This window comes from Peromyscus maniculatus, chromosome 2, assembly GCF_049852395.1.
Source record: "Peromyscus maniculatus bairdii isolate BWxNUB_F1_BW_parent chromosome 2, HU_Pman_BW_mat_3.1, whole genome shotgun sequence".
Taxonomy (NCBI): domain Eukaryota; kingdom Metazoa; phylum Chordata; class Mammalia; order Rodentia; family Cricetidae; genus Peromyscus; species Peromyscus maniculatus.
The window spans coordinates 68,288,554-68,315,462 of NC_134853.1; the positions used below are offsets into that span (position 1 = coordinate 68,288,554).

General features: G+C 47.7%; 1 long non-coding RNA gene across 2 annotated transcripts; it reads right to left on the reverse strand.

The window, feature by feature from the left end:
• Nucleotides 1-1,851: 1,851 nt before the first annotated feature.
• LOC143271838 (uncharacterized) lies at nt 1,852-26,909 on the reverse strand. Of its 2 annotated transcripts, XR_013049080.1 has the most exons (3): nt 26,270-26,909; nt 3,896-4,049; nt 1,852-3,489 (listed from the first exon to the last, which is right to left on the reverse strand). It is a non-coding gene; the product is annotated as an uncharacterized LOC143271838 (long non-coding RNA). The 2 variants fall into 2 exon arrangements; XR_013049079.1 differs by lacking the exon at nt 26,270-26,909 and having other exon boundaries at nt 3,896-8,117.

Below are 26,909 nucleotides of genomic sequence, written 5' to 3' on the forward strand. Positions count from 1 at the left end.
GGTAAACCACAACTCCAATACCCACATATTTACTCAAAAGTTATCCTAGGTAGTTTCCTGGGGTGTTTGAAGATGTGATTTATATTTAAAGGGATGGGCTTGAGTACAGTAGATTGCCTTCATAGCATGGGCAGGTTTCATCCAGTCCAGTCCAAGAAAAAGCTGACCTCTCCCAAGCAGGAAGGAGTCTGTCTGTCAGTACATTCATTTGCAATATGGACACTTCCTGGATTTTTGGCCCAATTGCCTTTGATTTGAACCACAAGTCTCTCCTGAGTTTAAACAGCCTGCCACCTTCAGCCATCAGGTTTTAAACACAACAAGCTACTGTGATCAACGCCTTGAGATAAATCTCTTTACAAGAGTGTACAATTGATCTGTGTCCCTGGTGAGCCCTGACCAATACAGGCTGTGGCAATCTCTGGGGCCTCTTTCCCAGAGCTTTAATTCTTTGAGTTTTCTTTCAGAGAGGAAGCTTCCAAGGGAAGATTCCTTTATCAAATCCCTCACAGTGGCGAGCTCATCAGACTCACCACTGACTTCACTGGAGCCCAGAACCCTCCCTTCCAGGAGCCGAACAGCATTCTGTATGCTGACTTGCCCTTTCTCCTGGTCTAGAGACGGAAAGAGAGAAGAAACAAGGCTACTGCATAATCGCCCACAGCTGTGCTTGAAGTCAGCCTCTGCCGGTTACTCGTGAATGATCTTGGACAATTTAGCATTTCTAAGGTCCATCCTGTTCCTGGACCAATGACCGTAAAGAAGTTAGCTGGAGCGGCTACCTGGGCAGAGTACGCGCGCGCGCGCGTGCGCGCGCACACACACACACACACACACACACACACACACACACACACACACACACACACGAGCATGATGCTTGAGTTTCCTTCCTTTCCACACAGCCAGAACGATGATACTGGGTCTCCATGTCTTCCTGTACTAAACACTATCTGCGATATTTTTATTTTTTATCTCTCTTAAAATCAATTCTCCTAATTTTGCTTTGTTTTTTCAGTTGAGATGGGGTCTTATGTCACCCAGGCTGACTTGGAATTCACTGTGTTGGCAAGGCTGACCTTGAATTTCTGACCCTCCTTCCTCTCTTCCCCTGAGCTATGATTACAGGGGTACACACTCTCAGAACACCGTCCAAGAGTGGAGTGGTGCGAAGTGAATTCCGGGTGCTTGTGAGAAAACTCCAAGAAAACAAGAGCCTTACAACCTCAGTTTCTTCAAAAACATGGAATTGTTCTTGGGTTGTTCTTTCGTCCCCCTCCCAGGTGTAGTGGATAAGAGTGAATTTACTTCAGATTATTTTTACAACTGGCTGTTGTTATTTGTTTATATGCCTCCATGGAAACATGTTTTGTTTTGTTTGTTTTTTGCCCTGTGCAACTTGATTATATACAGCTTGAACTCATGAGACCTTTATTTAAGTGACCATTCTTAACCCCCGGGGTATAAATTGTCTGATGCTCTGAATAAAGTTGGCTATTGCATGAGACTTTAGTCTGCCTCATCTTTAGGCTCCATTCTCCCAGTTGCGGTGAACATACCACCAGCTCAGTTTTATGTGGTTGAAACTGGGCTCTATGCATGCCAGGAAAATGCTCTACCTCCAGCCCTTCCTTACCTCAAAATAAAAACAAAAAAAGGCCTAGAAAAATGGCTCGTCAAGTAAAGGTGCTTGCTGCCACGCCTGATGACATTAATTCAGTCCCTGAAACCTTCATGGCAGAAGGAGAAAGCTGACTCCCAAATGTCCTCCTCTGACCCCATGTGTGTGCCATGGCAGACACATGCCCACAGACATATACATGCACACAAAAGAAATAAATAAAAACGTAATTTTAAATGTTTAAACTTAGTTTTAATCAAACACATTTACAAAGATCATGTTTAACATGCTAATTTTCAGTACATAATTGTAGTTGCTGTTTTTGCTCTTTTACTCTTTTGGGGGGCCTGGCACCCAGATCCCAAGTAAATCCCACACGGAGGCTGATTCTTACTTATAAATGTCCAGCCTTTGCTTGGCTTGTGCCCAGCCAGCTTTTCTTAAATTAGCCTGTCTTTTGCCTCTGGGCTTTTCCCTTTCTCTATTTCTGTATACCTTTTCTTTCCTTCTTACTCCATGTCTGTAACATGAATTGATAAATAGTCTTATTAATAGAAAACTCAGAGCCAGATATTGGGGTGAAAGCTGAAACACCATCAGAGAAGCAGAGCAAGCCAGCCACAGGTTCTTACCTCTATGAAATCCTCGGCCTCAAGAGAGCCAGTTCCTATTTGCTCATGCCTTATATACCTTTCTGTGCCCTGCCATCTTCCTTCCTTCCTAGTGCTGGGATTAAAGGTGTGTGCCACCATGTTCCCAGGGTGGCCTTGAGCTCACAGAGATGGATCTCTGCCTCCAGAATGCTAGGATTAAAGGCATGTGCTACCACTGCCTGATCTCTATGTTTAATATAGTGGCTGGCTTTGTCTTCTGATCCCCAGGCAAGCTTTATTGGGGTACACAATATATCACCACAATGTCTGGCTGTGTGGCTGTGTGGCTGGGTAGCTGGCCCCTGAAGTCCTCCTCTCCTTGTTCTTTTGTTTCTTCTTCTTTTCCTCCCACATTTCTCCTTCTATTTATTCTCTCTGCCTATCCTTTCTCCAGCCTTGCTATTGGTGTTCAGTTCTTTATTAGACCGTCAGGTGATTTAGACAAGCCCAGTAACACAGTTTCACACAGTTAAACAAATGCAGTATAAACAAAAGTAACACACCTGAAAATAATATTCTACACATAATAGATTCATTTAGTTACTCATTCAAGACATAGAAAATGTTTGTTTAGTGAGATTAAGAGGTTAGTTATGTACTTTTTTCTAGAAAAATTATAATGAATACATTGATAAGCATTCAGTATATGTGTACATGTGTTTATTGTATTGTATGTGTGTGAGTAATATGCATGCATGTGTGCAAATACACACAGGCCATGGTGCACATGTGGAGGCAGGAGGACAACTTTGAAGGGCCATTTCTCCTCTTCCACAATGGGTTTCAGGCACTGAGCTCAGGTTGCCAGGCTTGTATGGCAAGTGCTTTTACCACGGAGCCCTCTTGTGACCCTAACATGCCTTTTATGTTAAGTAACTTAGCCTGGCTTTAAGTTCTGTTTGTTTATGTTTGTTTTGTTTTGTTTTGTTGAGTCAGGCTGTCTCCACATAACTCAGACTGGCGGGGAACTTTCCATATAGCCTGGACTGGCATTGAATTCGTGATTCTCCTGCCTCACAAGTACTGGGATTATAGATGTGTGCTATTATATCTGGCTTGTTGTAAGCCCCTTAGTGCCCAGGCCAATCCCCAAGCCCCTGTATACTTATGGATGGGTAGACTGACAGCTGAGGAAGTCTTTACCAAGGAGCCAAGGGAGGGGGCACCAGATCCTCTGCTTTGGGCTGGAATCCTGCTTCTGCTCTTTCCTTGCCTCTGTGGAGGGAAGCAGAGACGGGGAGGGTTAGGCAAAGTGAGGCCTGTGCAGTATAATAACTAATGTTAAAACAGACCCTCTGTCCTTGCTTCTTCATCTGAAAGAAAAATGACTGAAAATGAAATGGATTTGAGGGCCCCTGCCCGTCTGTGTGTGTGTGTGTGTGTGTGTGTGTGTGTGTGTGTGTGTGTGTGTGTGTGTGTTCTCATCTGTCCCTTCAGGTCCCTTTCCACGCAGCTCACTGGTTCAGCTCGCGCAGGGACAGTCCCACTGACCATTGCTTTATTCCTGGCTGCCTTCCTCCCTGTGTGTCGAAGGTTTCTGGGCTCATACAATGAGCCTTCAAACCACAAGGAGCAGCGTGAAGACAGGGGTGAAGACAGGGGTGAAGGAGACACCAACTACCGTGGTTAATTTAGCTGTCGACCCGAGGGGATTCAGAAGCGCCATGGACGCGGCCCTCTGGGCGTGTCTGTGAGGAGTTTCTGGATTCGCTTAGTTGAGATGGGAAGGTCCAGTCTAACTGCTGGTGGCAGCAGTTGCTCCAGTCACGTGTTTCCTGCGGGGACAGGAAAGGTCACTACTACATCACCGTTGGGCTAAGCTTTGATGGCCCTGCAGCTTTGCCAGACCCTGTAACCCCAGAGCTTTGACTAACCCAATGGCTCCCAAGCCCGTGTGATTTTCCAAGCCTCCTCCTGGCTGGGGCTGAGCCTCTGTCAATTACTTTCTTTGTCTTTTGCATGTTCTAGGCTTTCTTTCCCCTCAGGGCCTTCCTTCTGTGTGCTAGCATGGCCTTCTGTGGCAAAAACAAAATCCACCAACCCAAATCCCTTCTCCCGCTCTCCCATCCTTCCCCTGTAGGAACCATCTCTTCCCTGCTTTCCCAACAAACACCAACAGAGTAGACGGGACGGGCTTCCTGCAGGATCTGCACTCGCCAGCTGTCAATTCTTAACAGTCAGTTTTCCAGTCTGAGTTCAGCCCCACCACCTTCCTCATACTACTGTCCACGGGAGTGGTGGCCTCTCGCGACCTTGGTCCACCTCCGTAGCCAGTTACCCTGGGACCCTGCCTTAGCTGTGGCCCCAGATAACTTTACACTGGCTAGCCAAGGCTATTCCTGACTTATCGTCCCTCCCTGGCCCTGTGAGGTCATGGGGCCATATCCTCTGACCTACTTCCCTATCTGCTGACACTCCTCCTGTCTCAGAGAAAGCCAGGTGTGTCATCCTGTGTCTCAGCAGTGTGACCTACCACCTGTCTTCTAGTTAGGGGGACAATAACATGATTCATTTTCAATCTCTCTCAGAGTCCAGAGCTCAAAATGGGAATTGGAAAGCCTCATGACGAGGCTTCTGGGAAAGCCAGTGAGAGTAAGTTTAGGTTTTCAGAGGAAGTGTGATTGTGAGGCCAGTGGCTCAGAAGAACAAAAAGATGTGGAGAGGAAGGCACTCCAGAGCCACGGCCTTCTGTTGACCGGCAAGTGCGGTCAGCTGGTCGGAGGTCCATGCAAACAGAGGCCCCTGGAGTGGAGAGCATTGTCCAGCAAAGGCTACCATAGTAGCTCTCTACCCAGACACCCAGGGCGGGAGAGATGGCGTAAATCTCTTTTTCCTGAGCTGCGCTCCTGTTCCTAAGAGGTCTCTTTGCTTTGGTCGGCTTTGACCCTGGAGCTGCCCTCCAGCCAAGGAGCACACAGGTGCCGCTCTTGAGGTGGGGGAGGTGCTGAGGAGGAGGTCTGATGTGGATTCTAAACTTGCTCTCTTGTTCAGGAAGGTAGACAGTGGAGGGAGAGGGTGTGTGTGTGGTAAGATCTGCTCTGAAGTGAAGGCTCTAGAAACAGGATCTCTAAAGGAAGCAATTCAGAGCACCACCCAAGCGTTGGCACTGGTTTTTCTAGTTTATGACGTTAATCTTGCTCACTGTCCTTTCGCTCACCTGCTCCTCGTATTTAATATTCTGCCTCCAGCACACCCTTTTAATCGCTGGCATGCACTCTAAGTTTCCATTCACATGACTGTCCGTGCCTCTCTATGCATCTGCAAAATTAGGGCAATATCTGATTCCAAGACTTCCTGGAGAAGCTAAGCTCGGTGGTTGGCCCACACCTGTACCCCAGCATTTGGAAGCCGAGTCAGTAGGATCACTGAGGCATGGGTTCCAGGCTAGCCTGGTCAACATAGTGGATTCCAGGCCAGCCAGGGATACTTCGTAAGGCTCTGTCTTGAGAAGAGGAGACTGGGAGATGACTTATGGGTAAAAGCACTTGCTATACAAGTGGGACGTGAGTTCGAATCTGTAGAACTGACATAAAAGCCAGATGCAGTAGTGTGAGCATCTGAATCCCTCATCTCCTATAGGGACATAGGAGGTGTGGACAGGAGAATCTCCAGAAACTCATGGACCAGCTGGCCTGGCATCCACAGCAGAAAACCAGCCAAGAGACCCTTTCCCAGTCAAGGTGGAAGGTGGTCTTCTGAACTCCACACAAATGTGTCTGAATACACACACACACACAAATATATGTATATATAAATTTATTTATTTTTATTTATCCATTGTGATGCTGGGGACTGAACTCAGGCTCTTATTCATGCTAGGCAAGTATTATACCCTAATCCTATAACATTTTAAAATGTAAAAATGTAACTTTTGTGCAAATATAAAAATTAAAACAGGGGCCTGTAGAGACAGCTTAGTAGTTAAGAGCACTGGTTGCTTTTGTGTAAGACCTGGCTCAGAATCATTTGCAACTCCAGTTCCAGGGGATTTGTGTCCTCTTCTGACCTTCCTGAGATCCTGTACAGGGTGTACATACAGAAACTTAAGCACACACATCAAATAAATAAATAAGTAATTGTTAAAGCTTTAGAATAAACATGGGTGAAGGCTCGCACTCACCTTATGCAAAGGTGCCAGTGAGCTGCTAAGACTGTCTGGTGCCAGGCATGGTGGTGCATGCTTGTAATACCAGCATTCCAGAGTGGAGGTAAGAAGATCAGGAGTTCAAGGCCAGCCTCGGCTACATAGCAAGATTAAGACTAACTTGGAATACCTGAGACCTGGTCTTTCAAAAAAAATGAAAAATTTGAGGAAAGGAGGCAAGAAGCGAAGATGGTTTTGCTAAAAGAGTGGCTTTCCCTCATCCACAAGGTGCCCAGGATGTTGCCCAGAAGCCTGCAGCCACATGCTGAACTGAAGTGCATACAATAGAAGGTCCTGTTTTTTAAAAGACATATTTTATCTTTTGTTTGATTGATTTTTGATACAGAGTTTCACTGTGTAGCCCTGCCTGACCTAGAACTTTCTATGTAAACCAGGATGGTTTGAACTCACAGAGCTCCTCCTGCCTCTACCTCCCAAGTGCTGGGATTAAAGGTGTGCCACCACACCCGACCCTATCTGTTTTTAATTACGTGTATGTCTGTCTGTCTCTGTGAATGTATGTGCACATGAATGTAGGTGCCCACAGAGGCCAGAAGTGGATATCAGATCCTCTGGAGCAGGAGTTACAGGTGGTTGTGACTCACCCACTGTGGGTACTAGGAAGTAAACTTGGGTCTTTTGGGAGAGCAACAAGTACTCTCAACTGCTGAACAATCTCTCCAGTGCCACAAAGAAGACGAACAACAATAATAATAGTTACAACAGTATTTTGGTATAAGTTATTTGGCTCATACCTATAATCCTAGCATTTGGAGAGGCTGAGGCAAGAGAATTGTGTGAATTTGAGACCATCATGTGTTACATAGATCCTGTCTCAAAACCAAAACAAAACAAATAATTGTTTAAACATTTATACCCAAAAGCATTGAGCCTAGAAGAGACAAATTCCATGAAGGATCTCTTAGGTACCAAGCCATTTATTGTAAGTAAGAAAAGTGGGACAGATTTGAGAATTAATGGAGACTGTAAAGTTTAAACATCACTGGAAAGATTGGATCTGTTGATGGAGAGGCTTGGTCTGCTAATGGTGAAGAGGCTGGGTCTGCTGATGGTGGAGAGGCTGGGTCTACTGATGATGGAGAGGCTGGGTCTACTGATGATGGAGAGGCTCATTGTAAACAGAGGCAGAATTTTTTTTTGTTCCAAGAGCCCAATCCCAAATAAACACACAAAAGTTTATATTAATTACAAAATGCTTGGCCAATAGCTCAGTCTTATTACTAGCTAGCTCTTACATTTAAATTAACCCATGGCTCGTGGCTTTACCTGTCCTCCAGCATTTTGCTTCTTGGGCAGCTCCCTAGCATCTCTTTTGACTCCACCCTTCTTTATCCAAGTCCTTAGGCTGATTGTCCCACCTAACTTTATCCTGACTTGCTATAGACCAAACAGCTTTATTACTAACCAATGAGAGTAATACATATTCACAGCATCTCTCCTTTGCTATCTAATCAAAAAGGAAGGTTATAATTTTAGCATAATAAAATTATATACAACAAAACAGTTGTCAAGCAATAATTATAGTTACACTATCTAGTCTATTTGTATTTGACAAAATCAAAGAAAACACTCAATTATCCATCTTATCTTGGTGAGTCTAAAGTTTCATATCTAATTTATCTTTTATCATAACTAAGGAAAACTATAACTATTTAGTCTTCAACTCCATCAAAGACAATATGGGAAATAATATTACCTGAATAAGCAGGATGTACAGGCAAGTGACTTCCAAAAAATGTGAGAAATGACAGAAACAGCTGGTTGACTAGACAGTCACTCTAGGTTCCTCTGTAATGTTGGGGCATCCATCTTCAGCCTACAGGCCTAGCATATCTGACAGACTTTCCTATGAAGCAGGGAATTTTGAAGGACTGTCCTACTTTGTCTTGGCAAAGTTCAGCAGTCACCTTTCTTACGTCTTGCTGGTCCAGTTTGTACAGTATCTGTTAGCAATTGAAGCAAGGGCAGTTTCTTTGCCCACATAGCTAGCCTTTCCCATAAAGAAAACAAACTCCATAAGGAATTTCTTTGATGCCCATCATCTTTTCTGGAGTATAATGGTGCTGCCAGGAGCAGACATGTCTCGCTATCTTGAAAAGCCTAAGTTTTTAAAACATTTTAAAATGCCATATTCTGTAGACCTTTGAAGTATTTGAAGATTACCTATCTATCCGAAATATATCTTTGTATACCTAGAAAACCAAACATGACTATAAGTTTGACTATTACAGATGACTATTAATCTGTATTTCTTAATTATACATTACAGTTTTAATTGAGCTGCATTAAACAAGAGTAGAAATATACATATAGTATAACAAAATTAACTTTAACTTTGTATCAATTAACTAAAATCCATAACAATGTAAAGTATTTTGAGATTAACAGTTGTTTTTTGGATTAAAATAGATTCAATAATCTGCCCTTTCCCCCACCATTTCTGTATCATATCCCCTTTCTTTTAGAAAGAGATTGACTATGCCCAATAACAATTTGTAACCAACCCTCCCTAAATGAAAACAAACGTTTATAACCAATATTTTGGAAGTACAGGTGTAGTTTTCTAGACTACTTCCTGCTGATTGGGGGCACTGGTAATCTTTGAGGGACTGAGAAAATCAGGATAATTGTAAAGTCTTGGCTGGAGTATTTTGTGAGATGGATCATCTCAGTCAGCAGCCTTGAAGTGGTTTTGGATGCTGGATCATCTGGGCCATTTTTATTGGTGTCAGGTCCCCTTGCTCTGAAAATACATAAACTTTTAAAGGTAATATATATATATTACCTTTAATATATATATATATATATCTGTATTAATACAAATATAAACTGTATATTATATACAAACCAGTCAAAGATAATTTTTTGTTTTATGTTTGAGCAGGTAAAATATATGTCATGTGTCTTGTAGTTACTTTAGGTTTATTTTTCCATGTCTGTAGTCAGTATTTCAGGGAGTCTTCCTCGATCAAACCTGATTTTCCTTAACCCAGAATGAATCCATAGCCTCTTATTTCAATAACCTCTCCCGCAAAGTAACACATCTTTTGACTTAAATTTTGAAGTCAAGATAATTTAAAAATATATAGGTTAGTTTAATTTAATAGCTTTCACAATCAAATGTCTCTCAGTGTTTTCACCCATTAACAGTAAAAAAAAAAATCCAAAGAAAACGTAATACAATATAGAATCCAGACTCTCTGTGTATTTCCCATCTTTATGTGGCTTATCACATTTTTATTACTCTATTCCCTTTTAAAATATTTTACTATTTTTTTTAAATCTATGACTGTTTCTACCCTTTCTCTTCTCTCTCCCAAGCCTATGCACATTTTTCAAACATACTGTGACCTGTTTAGAGACCTTTTTGTCTGAATCTCTCCTTACTGTGTCTCTTTAACTCTTTTTGTCTGTATGAGCAAAACCACACAGTGCATGGCTGGGTGATGCATCTCTATACTGCAGCCTGTGTGAGACTACATGAATCTGCCATGCTGCAGCTTGAACCCACATGCCATGGGACATGTCTCTGTACCACAGCCTGCATGAGAGACATGAACTAGGAAGCTGCACTTGGCTCCATTTTTGTGTGTTTAGAACCCTTTTTTTTTTAAGCTTTCTCAGGCTTTATGTAGATGTATGTGTCCCATGTTGGGCACCATATGTAAACAGAGGAGGAGTTTTTCTGTGCTGACCACCTGGTCCCAAATAAACACACAAAAGCTTATATTAATTACAAAATGCTTGGCCAATAGCTCAGTCTTATTACTAACTAGCTCTTACATTTAAAATAACCCATTTCTATTCATCTATGTGTTGCCACATGGCTCGTGGATTTACCTGTCCTCTAGCATTTTGCTTCTTGGGCAGCTCCCTGGCATCTCTTTTAACTCCACTCTTCTTTATCCAAGTCCTCAGGCTGATTGTCCCACCTAACTTTATCCTGACTTGCTATAGGCCAAACAGCTTTATTATTAACCAATGAGAGTAATGCATATTCACATCATACAAAAGGCTCATTCCACAGCAGCTAGGTCTGCTGGTGGTGGAGAAGCTGGATTTGCTGATGGTGGAAAGGCTGGGTCTGCTGATGGTGGAGAGGCTGGGTCTGTGGATGACACTCCTTACACATTTCTAAGTAGACCAAGTTGTTTAAGAAGGATGCCTTTCAAAAAGCAAGTCTTCAATTAGCTGTTATGGGGCATAGCTTATAGCTGGAGAGTTTCTCTTCAGCTCCTGCCAAGCCCCGGCAGTCCTGCAGCCCACTTATAAAATAAACACACAAATGTTTATATTATTTAAACTGTTTGGCCTAATGGCTCAGGCTTCTAGCTATCTAGTTCTTATATCTTAAATTAACCCATTTCTATAGATCTATACCTTGGCTCATGGCTTACCAGTATCTTAGATGTTGGTACTCATGGCAGTGGCTGGCAGCATCACTCTGCCTCAGCCTTCCACTTCCCAGAATTCTCCTCTCTCCTTGTCCCACCTATACTTCCTGCCGGGCTACTGGCCAATCAGTATTTTATTTATTAACCAATTAGAGCAACACATTTAACATACAGAACATCCCACAGCAATAGCTTACACATTCAACTTGACCACAGGTATATGGAGTGAATACATAGGATTCAGTACTGTCTGTGGTTTCTGGCCCCCACCAGGAGTCTTGGACTATGTCTCCTATGGATACAGGGAACCCTTCATCTCTGTTGCCTGTTTCTATGTCTTGGACAGTTTGTTTCTCCTGATAACAAAACACTCTTCTTGTGGGGCCATAAAGCCAGTCTGGTGCTGCCTGGATCCAGACATACTGGGTCTCTCCTGATTTGCTTGTTACTCCTAGTCACTGACTACAGGGACTCTTCTCTCATTAGCACATTATGGGGATTAAGGGAGGTGCTAAGGCAGCCATTTGGGCATTAGTTATTTCATTCCTGTATGAGGCAGCCTGGGGGCTCGCTGTCCATGGCCTTCCGCCAGAAGCTGCCCTAGCTGGCTCTGCTGACTTCTCTCTCCCTTGCGAACTCTTCACCTTTCAGCCTCGCAAGCCCTCGACACAAACCAGAAAAAGAAGTCACTGTAATCTTCAATTTGCAAACCATGTGACTTGCTATAATCATGCTCCACCTCGGGGCTGTCTCTTGTATCATAGTTTTCAGCTCATCTAGAGCTACGAAGCGTCCTTATTTCTTATGCTTTTGATTAAGGTGTATTTCTTTGGAAGCAGGAATGTTTTCCTCTACCACCAACTGTTAAAAGACATTTATTAAACCAAGTGTGGTGGCACAAACCTGTAATCCCAGCACTTGGGAAGTAGAGGCAAGCGGAGCAGAAATTCAGGGTCAGGGCTGGAGAACAGCTCAGTAGTTAGGAAGATATGTCGTTCTTGCAGAGGGTCTGGTTCCATTTCCAGCACCCACGTCAGGCAGCTCACAACTGCCTAGAACTCCAGCTCTGGGGGAACCCGACACCTACTTCTGGACTCTGAGGACACCTTCATTCACAAGCACAAACCCACACATAGACAGACATAGACACACAATTTAAAAAAAAAAAAAGAAAAATTCAAGGTCATGCTTGGCTACATACTGAGTTTGAAGCCAGCTTGGTATACATTAGACTCTGGGTTGTGGGGCGGGGTGAGAGCACACTGGGCATGTACCTTGTTTGGCATTGGTAGAGGGCCTACCCAGCATGCATGAAACTGTGGCTTGGGATCCTTAGCACCTTATACTGTGGGCACGGTGGCACAGGCCTGCAACCCCACCCAGCACTTGGGAAGTGGAAGCAGGAGGATCAGGATTTCAAGGCTAATCTGGACTACATAGACATAGTCTCCCCCCAAAAAATCAATTAGTTTCAAAGTAGTTCTTTCTTTCTGCCTTCCTTTAGAATAATGACAGTTTACCAGAGAGAGCCCAGGCTCCCCTGGCTGTTGTCTGCCTCCTGCCAGGCCTGACACAGATCTGCACAACTGTGGCTCTTCTAACCAGGGCTGGTCTTTTACTTCACTGTCAGGGCTTAACTCTAGTGCAGTTTCTTCTACGAAGTTTCCCCAGGTACCGTGGGCTGGCAAGAGGGCACACTGGGTAAAGGTGCTTGCCGCTGAGCCTGATGACCTAAGTTCACTTCCTAGATCCCATGTAGAGGAAGGAGAAAAGAAACTCCTGTCTGCCTACAGGAGCTCCATAGCTTATGCACAGACAGACAGACAGACACAAATATATAAATGTGCTAAGAAACTACCGCAGTACTTGCCCTCTGAACAGTGAGATGGCCCTGGGTGTGGCTGTATGAATCCACTGATTGATTCTGTGATCTTCAGCAAGTCAGGGTAGGAGATCAGAATATGTCACCCCCAAATACACCTGTTTGGCACAAGGACTACTTTGAGGTGATTGTTTTTAAAAACACACACAGGAGAAGCTCGGCAAATGAGGGAGTAAGGAAAGTTTAATCCACAGCAGAGGTCTCCATGTGTAAGGTGTCCTCCTTTCTGTACCATCAAGAGAGATGCCTCCAAATTTCTGGAACCCCTTACCTGGAAAGTGGGCAGTGGCAGGTCTGCACCCCAGACCTGACAGTGTGCTCCTGGCCACCTCCTCTACCAGTCTGCTCCACGACCTTCCTCTCCATTTATTGGCGATGGTATTTAAACCACAATCCAAAGCCACCCTGTTAAGATTTACCTGTATCTGGCTATCTTCCTTTGGTACATGAGGTGTTTGTGTTACTGATCTTGGTTCTTTCTCTCTGGTTGACTGTCTTTTGTTATGAGGGACCCCTTGTGACTATGAACAAAATAGAGTAGAGAGAAAATTCTCTCTCTCCTCCTGTGTTACTAAATCATCCATGCCTGGTTTTCTAATATCAAGTTGGGGGTTGTTACTCACATACAAACGTGGGAGTGTTTGTAAAGATTAAAAAGCTGATCCATGCAAAGTTTGAAAAGCTGCATAAACACAATAATTGCTAAGCAAGAGTCATCCAAGTTACTCTTTCTGGAGTGCCATAGCTCTTCACTAGGGACTCACAGAGTTCGGATGCTCAGTGCGTTCCGCCTTGTGTACATTTCATTTACTTTTCACATTCTGCCATAAACCAGACATGGTGGCTCCTGTCTGTAACCCCAGCACTTAGGAGACTGCAGCAGGAGGGTCACTGCAAATCGGAGGCCAGCAGGGGCTACAGAATGAGACACTGTCTCAAAACAAACAAAACAAAAAAACAAAGCCAGGCATTTTGCTCATGGTATATGAAATCTTTTAAAATCACCGACTCTATGACTCTTGCATTCCCAGGCATCTGTTTGGTCTGTTGTGGAGTCCCACAAAGGTCTCCTAGTGAGATCTGAGCTTGTATTACCTAGCAGGGATGCATTAGAGGATATCTTGACCACGTGTGTGGTTACCAGGTGATTGGAAGGGTCTGCACTTGGCTGTGCCCTAGGGGAGGTCTTTTGCTCCACCCCTTGGCATTCCTATAAAAGGCATTTTAGAAGAGACAGGAGGGACTGATGGATATTGATCCAGGCCCTCCCGAGGCTCTCCTGTGTCTATCTGTTTCTCTCCCCATCTGTCTTTCTACCTAATATCCCTTATCCCTCTCTCCTCAAGAGTACCCTGGGAGAAAAGTGGGGCGGGTCCTCTACAGTCTGTGGTGTGACATTTGGCTAGCACCGGCCTTGTGCTAAAGCTCCAGGATCTTTACTTCATACATCATCTTGGGTGTGTTTGTCTTCCGGGTGGAAGTCAAAGAAGCCACCCCGTGAGTCAGTGTGTCCAGCCTCCTAGAACTCGCAAAGTTGGTGTTGCGTGCATGGCAGTTACCACCGGCAGGTTGTGTGGCCTTGAACAAGCCAGTTCCACAGTTGTGAGGTTGTCCCTCATTTTCACTTGTGTTAGATTGCCTTTGTGGCCTCTCAGTGCCGTTTTGCATCCCTTGTGTCCGGTGTGGCAAGAGCTGGCTGGGGTTCCAGGTTAGAGCTTGCCTGGAAACTATGTGGTGAGCTTCAGAGGGAAGGGCAAGGAGCGGTTGTGCATGCACCAGTCTGCCGGGGTGGGTGTGGACTTCAGCTGTAGAAGCCAGTCTGTTACCAGCAGGGGTCCTGATGAAGACCTGCCCGCTCAGTCCTGAAGTGCCTGAGCATCTCGTTCCTGAATGCTAGTTTCGTTACCTTCCAATCATTTCTAAGAGAGCAGAGCCTTGGAATATGATACAGAATGTTTTTGTCCAGAAACCTCATTCCTCCTTCCCTGTTCCCTTCCCAGCTTCCAGCCTAGAACCGCCAGGCACTTCCTGTCTGTGTGGATTTGTCTTTTCTGAGCATTGCCCACCTCTGCATGGCACTCTGCTTCACAGAACTGCGGGGTACCACTGCCTGGCACTCTGCTTCACAGAACTGCGGGGTACCACTGCCTGGCACTCTGCTTCACAGAACTGTGGGGTTCTCTGCGCATTGGAAGTTTGTGGCAATCCTGCTTTATCAATGCTCTTTTCCAACAGCGTGGCTCACTGTCCTGTGTCACCTTCTGGGAACTTGCGTATTTCAAATATTTTCATAGGTTGTGGTACTTTGATGTTGCTACCATAACTGCTCTGCTGTTGTATGTTCTGACGGTTCCACCAGCCAGCTGTCCCCTGCCGCCCTCTCCTCGGGGGACATGATTCAAAAGGGAAATGTCCCCCACACACTCATGTGTTCAAACATTTGGTTATTGGCTGATAGAAAGCAGCAGAACCTATCGGAAGTGGGGCTCAGCTAGGGGGATGGGTCCTGGGGAGACAGCGTGGGAGGGAGGGGCTCAGTCTTGTTTTCTGTCCTCTACTTCCTGTTCCAGCTAAGATGTGAGCAAGCAGCCTCATGTCCCTGTCACAGCCAGGAGTGCCCCCCAGCTCCATGCCTCCCCCATCATGATGAGCCCCAGACCATGAGCTGGATAAATCTCCTCCAAGTTGTTATCACCAGGTGTTTGGTCACGATGACAAGAAAATTAAATACACACATAATATTGAAAGTAGCTGGTTAACAACCCAACAGCGACCTTAAGTATTTAGTGTTTTCTACATTTTCAATATCCAGACCCGACTGAGCTTAGAGAGGAAGGTGGGCTGAAGGCCGAGCTGTGGCAGGAGCTTGACTTCCCAGTGTGAACAGCCAAGCTGTGAATACATCGGAAACGTTTTCCAAAGAGAGGCATCTCCCTAGACGTGGAGTTGAGGAGACTATCTTCTGAGTCCCAGAGTAAGCGTTAAATCCCCCAAACACCATTGTGAAATCCCCTGTCACAGTGCATGCACCAGGCAAGAGCCAGGTAGAGAATGGGCAGGCAGGTCGAGAGAGCACTGTGCTGGCCACCTATGGGTCCGGCAGTGCTTGGGAGTCCCCGGGCCAAGGTTCCCCTGTGCTCAGATGAACCCTTCCCAGAGCTGAGTAAAGAACCTAGAAGTCTGGCGCCGGCTGTTCACCAGGGCCTGGGCCATAGAGTCATGTACAGGCTCTCTCGGCAAGGCCTGAAGCTGAAAGCTCTGATCTCTGAGTGACTAGACTGGGTTGGGGGTGGGGGTTGCAAGGCTGAAGAGAGCCTGCCAGCCAGTAAATTACGTCCTCCAGGCCACAGAGTGTTGCAGGAAGAGGCTAGACAGGAAGGCGCACTGCCAGAGGTCACCCCAGAGCTAAGAGTCTATAAACTAGCAAGGAAACAATTACCCCCGATTTTTATCAAGTTAAGCTTTTCCTTCCGTTGAGAATGCGGGCAGCGGGGGCTGGGGAGATGACTTAGTTGGTAAAGTGTGTGTCACAAGTGTGGGAAACAGAGTACGGAACCCCAACGCATGTACAATCTGGGCGGGAGTGACAGCCCACCTTTAATCCCATCGTTCAAGAGGTGGAGATGGGCTCCTCGAAGCTTGCCTTATGGGTGAGCTGTGAGTTCACCCGAGAGACCCTGCCACAATGAACAAAGGAAGGAATAATCAAGGAGGGCTCCTTATGTCTGCCTCAGGCCTACACAACATACATGCACGTGTATGCACTTACACACACACACACACCACAGACACGTGTTAAAGAAAAGAGTTGTGGGCAGCAGGTGTGCCAGCATGTGGAGGTAGAAACCGGGAGAGCGGGACCAGCCAGGATCATCCTCGCCTACACAGCAAGGCTTAGCCTATGTCAGGCGAGACACATGCCTCAAAACAAACAAATAACAACAGCAAAACAAACCAAACCGGGCACGGAGTCACTTGCCTTAGTCCCAGCACCCAGGAGGCAAAGGAAGGTGGATCTCTTTCTGTGAGTTCAAGGCCAGCTTGACCTAAAAAGCAAGTTTCAGGCCAGTGGAAAAAAATAATCGCTGAGCATCGTGGCTCATGCCTTAATCCTAGTGCGTGGGAAGCAGAGGCAGGAGAATCTCTGTGAGTTCGAGGCTAGCCTGTTCTACATAGTCAGTTCCAAGACGGCCTGGGCCAAAACTCAAAAACAACCAACCAAACAAAGCCAAAAAAAAAACAACAACAAAAAAAAAAAAAACAAATGAACAAAAGCAGAATAGGCAAGAAATTTGCCTATTAGGGGCACCTGCAAGTTCACCACAGCTCGGACAGTTTCACATCCCCCTGTGTGTTCCATGAGCCTCAAAATACCTCTTAGATTCGTTCCTTTGGAACCTGCTGGTAGACGGATTGCTCACTCTTGTCATTGAATGCTTTAGGGAATCACTATTTCTCCTCCACACCATAGCTGCTTATATTTGGTAACTGTGTGTCAGCGCGATTGGCCTCATCTGGAGTCCCTTGCGCTTGGGTTTTTTTTTTTTGCCTTAACAGCCGGGGGAAGGTCTGAGTTTACAGCACACAGAAGGTTAAGCCCCGAGAGCGGCAGCTGCCTAAGGGGAGGTTCTAAAACCAGGAGGCAGATGAAGTTCCGTTTCCACATCCTTTTTAGAAGACACAAGCCTTTTGTTTCTCATCTCTGTTGCCCTCTGGATTTGACCAAGAGCCAACTTGGAAAACAGGATGAAGCTGTGGGAGAGGAACACTGCAGGGCCACCGCTGTTGCTGTCCCTGTCCCCAGCGTACAGCACGAGGAGGATAAGACCCTCCGAGGCCTGGATGGGGGCAGTGGCCTGTGGTGTTTTCCAACTCAGAGCCATCCTCTCCTGTGGAGAACTGCCCTCCAAATGGTACAGATGAGTTTGACAATCTTTGGTGATACCGCCATACGGAGATTTTATCAGTGTGAGTGAGTCAATCACCCTGCTCCCACTTGAACGTCACGGGCTCCCTGCTTGATTAAGAAGGATCTTGTGGGCACTGGAAAGTGGCTCGGTGGGTATGAGTGCCAGCTGCACAGGCATTGGGACCTGGGTTCCAATCCCCGTGCCTACGTAAAATAGTTAAGCGTGGCTGCATCCTGTTGGCCTGTAACCCTGGTGCTGGGATAGGTGGAGTGTTGTTGGGATTTGCTAGCCACTGGCTTGTCTCCAGAGTCAGGGAGAAACCCTATCTCAAGGAAATAAGGCTGAGTGACAGGCTCGAATGCCAGGATCCTCCGCTAGAATCCAAACACAAAAGCAGCTCTATACACCAATATATATTTGTATACCCACCATACAAATGCCACACACACATACACACGGCAAAAAAGAAGGCTGTTGTGAACCTGGTGTGGTGGCCCTTGCCTAGAGTCCCAGGATTTAGAGAGGCAGAGGAGGATCAGCACTTACACCCTCAGCCTAAGCTACGGAGCAAGTTGGAGGCTAGCCTGGTCTGATGTACAGGAGGGAAACAAAAGGCTATTGTGGAGTCCAGCCACGTGTCAAGAACACGTTGACTCTTAGGACAACCCCGTGTCTTCATGGGTCCTGAGTGATGGGAGGGTGGAGCTCTGGAGCCGACAGGAAGGGGCGGGGCTGGACCAGAGGCAGAGGCTTTGAACTGGTCTGCTTGACTCATACCTGAGACTGGGGCGGAAGGCTTAGCCCAGGGGCTCTGCTGCCCGGTTTCCTGCACCGGATACCTTTGCCTAGTTACCCCTAGATGATCTGAGGGAGGAGCAGGGGTTGTAGGGAGGCAGCTGCAGTGTGCACAGAGCCTCGGGTTCTTATTCGGTGAAGCTGATGCTTACTTCCATAGGGGCATAGTTAAGAGGAAGTACAGGCCTGTTTCCCCCCTGGAATCTAGTGTTGGAAAAGAACAAAGAACAAAGGCAAACAGACAGATTGCTGGCGGGGGAGTTAAAGATGTCACGCCTGTGTTCCCCACCACCCAGCAGCGTTTCAAAGCAGCTCCTGAATGGCCGGTGGTCACAGTGGCCACCATAACAGAACCTTCATGTGATGATTATAGATGCACAGACTTCCATCCTATTAAGCCTCACACCAGTGACAGTGGACAGGAACACCCCACACCAGTGACAGGAACACCCCACACCAGTGACAGCAGACAGGAACACCCCACACCAGTGACAGGAACACCCATACCAGTGACAGCAGACAGGAACACCCACACCAGTGACAGCGGACAGGAACACCCACACACAGTGACAGTGGACAGGAACACCCCACACCAGTGACAGTGGACAGGAATACTAAACTCACTTCACAAGAGGAAAGCAAAGCTCACTGAAGTTAGGAATTGATTTCTTCACATGCCCTGCCTTCTAATTTGATTTTTGTGAGTTTAAATTCCCTTGTTTGGCTTGAGCATGTCACACATTGGCATGGGGAGCCAAGGACAACAAGACTTTCTCCTGTGTCCAGGCTTTTCCACAGGGGAGAGGACTTGGAGGCAGGAGGCCTAGCTAGCTAGCCAGAGGTCTGTGTGGGGATACAGTCTTGGGAAGAGGGGAGCGGAAAGCTGGTCCCATGATAATGTTAGTCCATTTATTTCTAAAATGCTATCGCATAATTTTCCTCTGATTCTAAAAATAAAATGTGATTGGTGAAAAATTCAAACTTTAAAAAAAATCTGAAAGGTGGACATGGTTGCATGTGCCTACAGCATCCTGGTATTTGGGAGGCAGAGACAAGAAGATTGCTGAGTGGGAGGCCAGCCTGGTCTACAGTCTCCTGCCTGCAGGGTCTGCAGGCAGCCCCAGCACAGGGCCCCCATCCAGTGTTTATGGATGCTCTCCTTGGGGATCTTTCAAACTTCCTGAACCTAGTAAGCTTTACAGTGGCCCAAGGCCTGGAAACCTCCGAAGCTGCTTCTGTTTTATGAGCTTACCCAGGGATGGGGTGTTTCAGTTCCCCAGGCAAGGGCTCCACAGCCCTGGGCCAGTGGCACCTGCTGCCAGCCAGCCTTGGCTCACTACCAGCCAGCCAACCCTCCGCTGTTTCACAGGTGGGATGAACATTAATGCCAGCAGGTCTGGCTTCATAGACCTTAGCCTGTCCAGCAAATGTGGCCCAGCCCCTTCCTTGGGATGGAGAGGAGCTAAGCAGCTATTAGATATTCTCAGACTTGAGGGCTCAGCTCAGACGGAGGCCCCGTACATGCAAGTCCAGCGACATACAGTACTTGACATACACACTTGAACTTCTCTAGTGGCTGATTCTTGGAAGATGACTGTCACCTTGGCCCCCTGAATTATCTACCTAGTCCCTAAACAGGTTCCCTCCCAGGTATCAAACTGGGAGTAGCTTGCCACTGGACAGCTCAGTGTATGCCTCGGGGCTGTGAGTTTCCAGTTTAATTAATGGTTTTGGTGAAAGGGATAATGCCACAGTTGTTAATCAAAGAATTCAAGAGGCTACGTCAGGAGCCAACAAGCTTCGGAGCTAATTTAGGTCTTCGGCGCCAGACCCCCGGCCCCCCGGGCCGCACACTGTCGACCCTCGGGTTTCAGGCTGGGTTCTTGTCTTGCCCTCTTTAAGAATGAAGTAGGTAAAGAGTTAAGGGTGATAAAACCAGGAGGATTTCATTCACAGGAGAGAACAATTCAAACGGAAAACAGAAGGTCACCATGTAGGAGTGGCAAACGCGAGTGGAGGAGCAGAAGCCCTGAGCTCCTGGAAGCCATGGATGCTAAAAACCTGACAGGGCTGTAGTTCTCTCAGGGGGCCTGGGGATGCAGCTGAGAACAGTCCTTGAAGAGCAAGTCTGGAGAGCAGGGTGCCAAGGCAAGAGCAGTAGGGTCTGTTCCCAAAGCAGGAGTGAGTCCCCTATCTGCAGCAGGAATGGCAGGTCTCAGGAGGGTCTGTTTCTAGAGGGTCTCATGAGCAGAAGCCTTTCCCTCTTTCTTGTCCAATGAGAGGGCCATCAGAGTCTGAAAATCAGAGAGTATCTCCCCTCTCACTATCCGGCAGAAGTCCGAGCCTAGCCAAGAGCCGGAATAACTGATGTGTTCGCTCTGCCCATGGGTTTATAGAAGTTCTGAGAACTCTGGTTGGTTAGATGTTTGTATGCAAATGAGGTGAAGAATAAGGACCAATCAGGAGAGAACTTGTGAGCCCCTAGACAGGAAAACAAAACCAGTTCATAATTGGGGTGGAGTCTCAAACAAATCAGTAGTTTTATTTCCCTTGATGCTGTGGTGTTTGCAGGGATGGGAGGACTTGGCTGTCAGGACAGGGGGTGGGGGTGGGGACGGGGGTGGGGGCGCGGAGGTGGCGGGGGGAGACACTGGGGGGGGGGGAGTGCGGACGTGACATGACAATGCGCAACCGGGATTTTTGCATCTGTTACTGACCAGCCAGAGGTTTTCTTGCTTCCGTCCAGAGGCCACTGGCTCTGATTGTTGCTGGGGCTCCTCCTACCCCATCTCACCCTCACATTGAGACAGCTGATTCTCCAATCAGGTTCTTGCCTTGCCCTTAGTTCAAGGATAGAGCCCGGTGGGCAGTAAAAGCAAAACAAAAAGGAGAGCTTTGAATTGCCACGCAGGAGCAATTTAAACAGGAGAGATGGGAGAGTGGATACAGTGTCAGCCAGTCAAGACAGGTGGGTAGTGTTCTCGGCAGGCTTCAAGATGTCCTGCCGAGAGGCCACAAGGGTTATAGTTCCAGCCAAGGACAGCCCCTAAGAGCAAGTGTGCAGATCTGCAGAGGGCAGAGCTATGCGTTTCCCGTTTCTGGCATGTCTCAAAGGCTGGGGCAATCCCTCCATTCTTGCAGTGGAAGCTGCAGATCTTGGCTTGTCCGGGGGCCTTTCTCTGGGAGCCATTTATTTATTTATTTGGTTGGGTTTTTGTTTTTTTTATGTATATGGGTGTTTTTGACTGCATGTATGTCTGTACACCACATACGTGCCTCGAGCCCTTGGAGGCCAGAAGAGGTTGTCAGAACCCTGAGGTTAGAGTTACAGGTGGTTGTGAGCTGCCATGGATGTGCTGGGAACGGAACCCAGGTCCTCTGTAGAGTTCTTAACGGATGAGCCATCTCTACAGCCCTTCCAATAAATCTTATGTCTTCTTCCTTCCAAGAGTACCTTAGCAGCCTTGCCCCCACCTTTAGCTACCTGAACCGTGAAAAGCCCTTGGGCAGCCTGGTCTATAGAGCCAGATAGGCCCTGATGGGCTGTGTGTATACACAGCCGAGGAGCAGACTGGAACCAATCAGGAAGAAGCTTTCAAATCTGGACAGGAGGGCTCTCATTTGAGTCCAATGCTCTGTTACCCTTCCTGCCATGGGGTTGAGGCAAGCGGGTACTGAACCAGTGAAGGGCCCCACAAGACAGGCTGCCCTTTCTGGGGGCTGGGGTGATGTTCTGGTCACCTTTGCACAGTGGGCTGCCGTGATCTCCATCTGGAGCCCCCGTCCCCGTCGTCCCCTCCCCTCGTCCCCCTCCCCCGCTGTCACGGCTTACTCCAATAGGATCCTTCACTGCGCACTGGGCATCTGATCTCCGACAGTGGTTCCAAGCTGTCAAGCAAAGTCTGTTCCTGGATGCAATTGCCCCTGGGCTTTATCTGTCTGCTTCCCCTTCATTTCTGGCTGCCACTTTGAGGACAGATGGTCCCCTCCTACCCCTATGGATGCCATGCCATTCTCCAGTGCTCTCAGGATCCTTTGATAAGGTGTCTTGAAATGTGTTACCTGAGGCAGTTGTTCCGGGGTTGGTCTGTGTGACCAATAAAATTTGCCAAAAGGCATGTGTCTTTGTCTTTCCACTGCTATAGCAAATATCATAAACTGGGTAGCTGATAAAGAATGAATGGGGGTTTACTTAGCTCTCGGTGCCGAAGGCATGGCACTGACCTGGACAGGCTCTGGTGAGGGCCCCTCACTACATCATGACATGGCGGAAGAAAGCTCATCAGGTGAGCCACCTTGGGTCTTACTTCTTTTCATAGAAGTACTAATGCCATTGTGAGGTCCCACTCCCATGACCTTTTCTAAACCTAATTTCCTCCCTGTCTCCGTTAGGGTTTCTATGGCTGTGAAGGGACACTGTGACCACAGCAACTCTTATAAAGGAAAACATTTAGCTGAGGTGGCAGGTTAGTTTCAGAGGTTCGGTCCATTATCATCATGGTGAGACATGGCAGCAGGCAGGCAGTCATGGTGCTGGAGAGGTGGCTCAGAGTCCTACATCTTGCAGGCAACAGGAAGCGATCTGTCTCACTGGGCCTGGCTTGAGCGTATATGAGACCTCAAAGCCCGCCTCCACAGCGGCACACTTCCTCCAACAAGGCCACACCTCCTAATAGTGCCACTTCCCTTGGGGGCCATTCTCTTTCAAAACCACCACACTCCCTGAGACCCCATCTGCAATGTCATTAGCAGCGAGCGTATGACTTTGGGAAGTAAAGTTTTCAGTACGGAAGCTATGGGTGACAAGTATTCAAACAGTAGTTTCCAACTAGAGCACACCATTTCTGAGATTAGGCCAAGGTTACTGAATTCTGAAAAATTTGAGCTCTGATGTGTGTGTGTGTGTGTGTGTGTGTGTATGTGTGTGTGTGTGTGTACGTGAATGTGCATATGTGTGCGTGAGTGCCAGTGTGTGCCTGTGTACACGTTTTGTGTGTGTGTGTGTGTGTGTGTGTGTGTGGTGTGTGGTTTTCTTTCTTTCTTTTTTTTTTTGTGATGATTTGCATTAGGGGAACAAATTGGGGGGGGGGGTGACTGGAGCCATACAAGAGGCCATAGGTTGGAGAACTGACTGAGCTTGGAAGCACGCAGCCCAGCTGAGGGCCTGAGTAGAAGCTCTCCAGAAACCCTGGGCAGCATGACCCGCTCCAGCTACCCCCAGGGCTCTGACCTCAGACCCTGGTGTGCTGTTTAGTGCCGTAAGCTGCCAGGAGATTTGTTCTGCAGCAAGATCATGACATCCTGCCTGGTCACCTGGCCTCTTGCTCAGGATGTGTAAACTGGACACAGGTTATCTTTCTCTTTGCCTCCCTCCCTCTTTTTCTTTATCCCTCTTAAAACAAGACAAAAACAACAACAAAAATTATCCTGAAGTAAATCCAGCCACCACATTCTCCACAACATTCAATTGTTTTGTTTTGTTTTTTCATGATTAAGAAATTTTCTACTCACTCTACATACCACCCACAGACCCCCCCTCCTCCCTCCTCCCATCCCCCAGCCCTCTCTCCAAAGCCACCCCACATCCCCACATCCCCAAAATCAAGATCTCCCATGGGGAGTCAACAGAGCTCAGCACACTGAGCCTAGGCAAGTCCAAGCCCCTTCCCACTGCACCAAGACTGCGCAAGGTGTCACACCACAGGCACGGATTCCCAAAAGCCTGCCTGTGCACCAGGGACAGATCCCAATCCCCCTGTTTTTAAAGAACAGCAGCTACCAACTGGGTTTGTTCTCGGTTAGTTTTAACACAAAGCCAGAGGAACATGAAGCATCATGGGATTTGATTGGCTCAGCGTGGAGGCTGGGGGCTGAGGTTTGGGGAAGATCGTGAGTGCCAGTCTGGACATGCTGAGCCGGGAGGCACTGGCCTGCAGTCAGAGACTCCAGAGAAGGAAGACTTGGGTATTGTTGACCTGTTGGCAATAGCTAAAGCCAAATGTTTAGAGGGTCCCCTTGCAGGAAGGACTCTGGCTGAGAGCTCCTGTGCCTAAGAAAGGACTTGATTCTATTTTATTACATTGTATTTACTTGTTTATTCATCCAGTGTGTACATGCGTGTGTCACGCATGTGAAGGCAGGACAGCGTGAAGCTGGTTCTCTGCCTTTGCCATGTGGATCCCAGGGCTCGAACCTGGATCGTAGCCCTTGTCTGCTTTAACTCACTGAGCCATCTGCCAGACCTTTTCCCTTCCTTCCCTCCTCCCTCCCTCCCTTCTGAGACAGTGTCTCATGTAGCTCAGGCTGTCCTCAAACTCATTATTAGCCAAGGATATCCTTGAACGGCTGCTCCTCCTGCCTTTCTCTCCCAAGGGCTAGAGTTACAGTTATGCACCACCACACTTGGTTTAGGCTGTGCTGGGGGTGTAACCCGGGCCTCCTGCGTGCCAGGCAAGGGCTCTACCAACAGAGTTCATCCCCAGCCCCCAAGCAAATGCTGCTCTGTTGAACTTGAGACTCTGTGGTTTTTGTTGTTGTTGTTGTTCTGAGACAAGGTCTTGCCGCGCAGCCCAGCCTGGCCTCCAAACTGACTTTCCTGCCTCGGGCTCCTAAATGCTGGGGTTACAGGCTTTTTGCCATCACACTCGGCACTGTTTAACCAAACATTTACATGATTGCGTAAATCAGTCAGGACACATTGTTCTGCCTGTTACAGAAAGTTAGGCAGAGAGAAGCACCCATACAGGCGCTCTTCCGGTTCCCACACCCCCATACAGGCGCTCTTCCGGTTCCCACATCCCCCATACAGGCGCCCTTCTGGCTCCCACATCCCCCATACAGGCGCTCTATTGCCTCCCACATCCCCCATACAGGCGCTCTTCCGACTCCCATCCCCCATACAGGCGCCCTTCCGGCTCCCACATCCCCCATACAGGCGCTCTTCCGGCTCCCACATCCCCCATACAGATGCTCTTCCGGCTCCCACATCCCCCATACAGGCGCTCTTCCGACTCCCATCCCCCATACAGGCGCTCTTCTGTCTACCACATCCCCATACAGGCGCTCTTCCGACTCCCATCCCCCATACAGGCGCTCTTCTGTCTACCACATCCCCATACAGGCGCCCTTCCGGCTCCCACATCCCCCATACAGGCGCCCTTCCGGCTCCCACATCCCCCATACAGGCGCCCTTCCGGCTCCCACATCCCCCATACAGGCGCCCTTCCGGCTCCCACATCCCCCATACAGGCGCCCTTCCGGCTCCCACATCCCCCATACAGGCGCTCTTCCGGCTCCCATGAGTCAGAGGAAGCACAGATGCTGGCATTTCTCAGTGCGTAGAGCAGCGATGTCAGGGGTCCATCGTCCCCTTCTCCTGTGCGTTCACGGGGCAGTGTTCTCTTCAGGCCAGCATCTCTCACGGAAGATGGCTATAGGCAGCCATCAGGGTTACACATGATCATGTAGGGAGCAAAGGAATTCTGGGTCAACATTCTAAGTAAATCTTACAAGATTCATTTGCCCTGTGTAGGTCACAGGGCTGCCCCCAATCCTGGCTGTGCCCAGGGCAATGGATGTTCCTCGTTGTCTTTAGCTACCAAGGGCTGACTGGGTCAGGCTTGGGATACATTTCCTCCTAACATGTGGTGCATTGGGCAAAGTGCCTGGGAACTTTTAGAAGTGGGGAGCAGGGGGTGGATATATGATAGGCAAGGGAAGCATCTGTCGGGTAAGATGCTGCTTATTTATATAGTTAATTTTAGAGACAAGGTCTCCTTGACCTTCGGCTCTCCTGCCCCTCCTGCCTCTACCTTTTGAGTTTTGGATTTATAGGTGTATTCCACCATACCTGGTTTTGCACTCTGCCAACAGAGCTATGTCCTCAGTCCCACACCATCTTAACGGATCGAAGAATCGCCGAATGCTCTAGTCTCTTACCAGGACAGGGGAATCAATGTTTCACTCACTGCTGAATTTCAACCATCTGTCATCAATAGGTAGTTCCCGAATCTTCTCTCCAGACCTTCAGGGACTGACGTTGTCCTCGTAAGGAATGTCTGCACTGACAGGCACTAGCCTTATCGTGCTGTACAGAGGAGTCTCGCCATCCAGCAGCAGTCTGAGGAAATGGAGCCTGGAGAAGTCCCGCGAATTCATACAGGTGTGTTGCTACACAACGGGATCAACACGGACACTCCAGCTGTGGCTAAGTTAGCTGAGTCAACCACCGGGAATGGGTGCGAGGAATCCAAAGAGCCCCAGGGTAGGGATGCAGGCCAGACAGGAGTCAGACTGAGGCTGAGCCTTGTGCCTCTCTCCGCCTCTCTCCCTCTCTCCCCTTCTTTCCCTGGCCCCCAGAGGATTTTCTGTTATCCCACCCATCTTGGCCTTGACCTCTCTATGTAGTTGAAGTGAGCTTTGAACTCCCGACCCTTGTGCCTTTACCTCCCAACTTTAGGATTGCTCTGTGAGCCACCAAACAGCCAGAA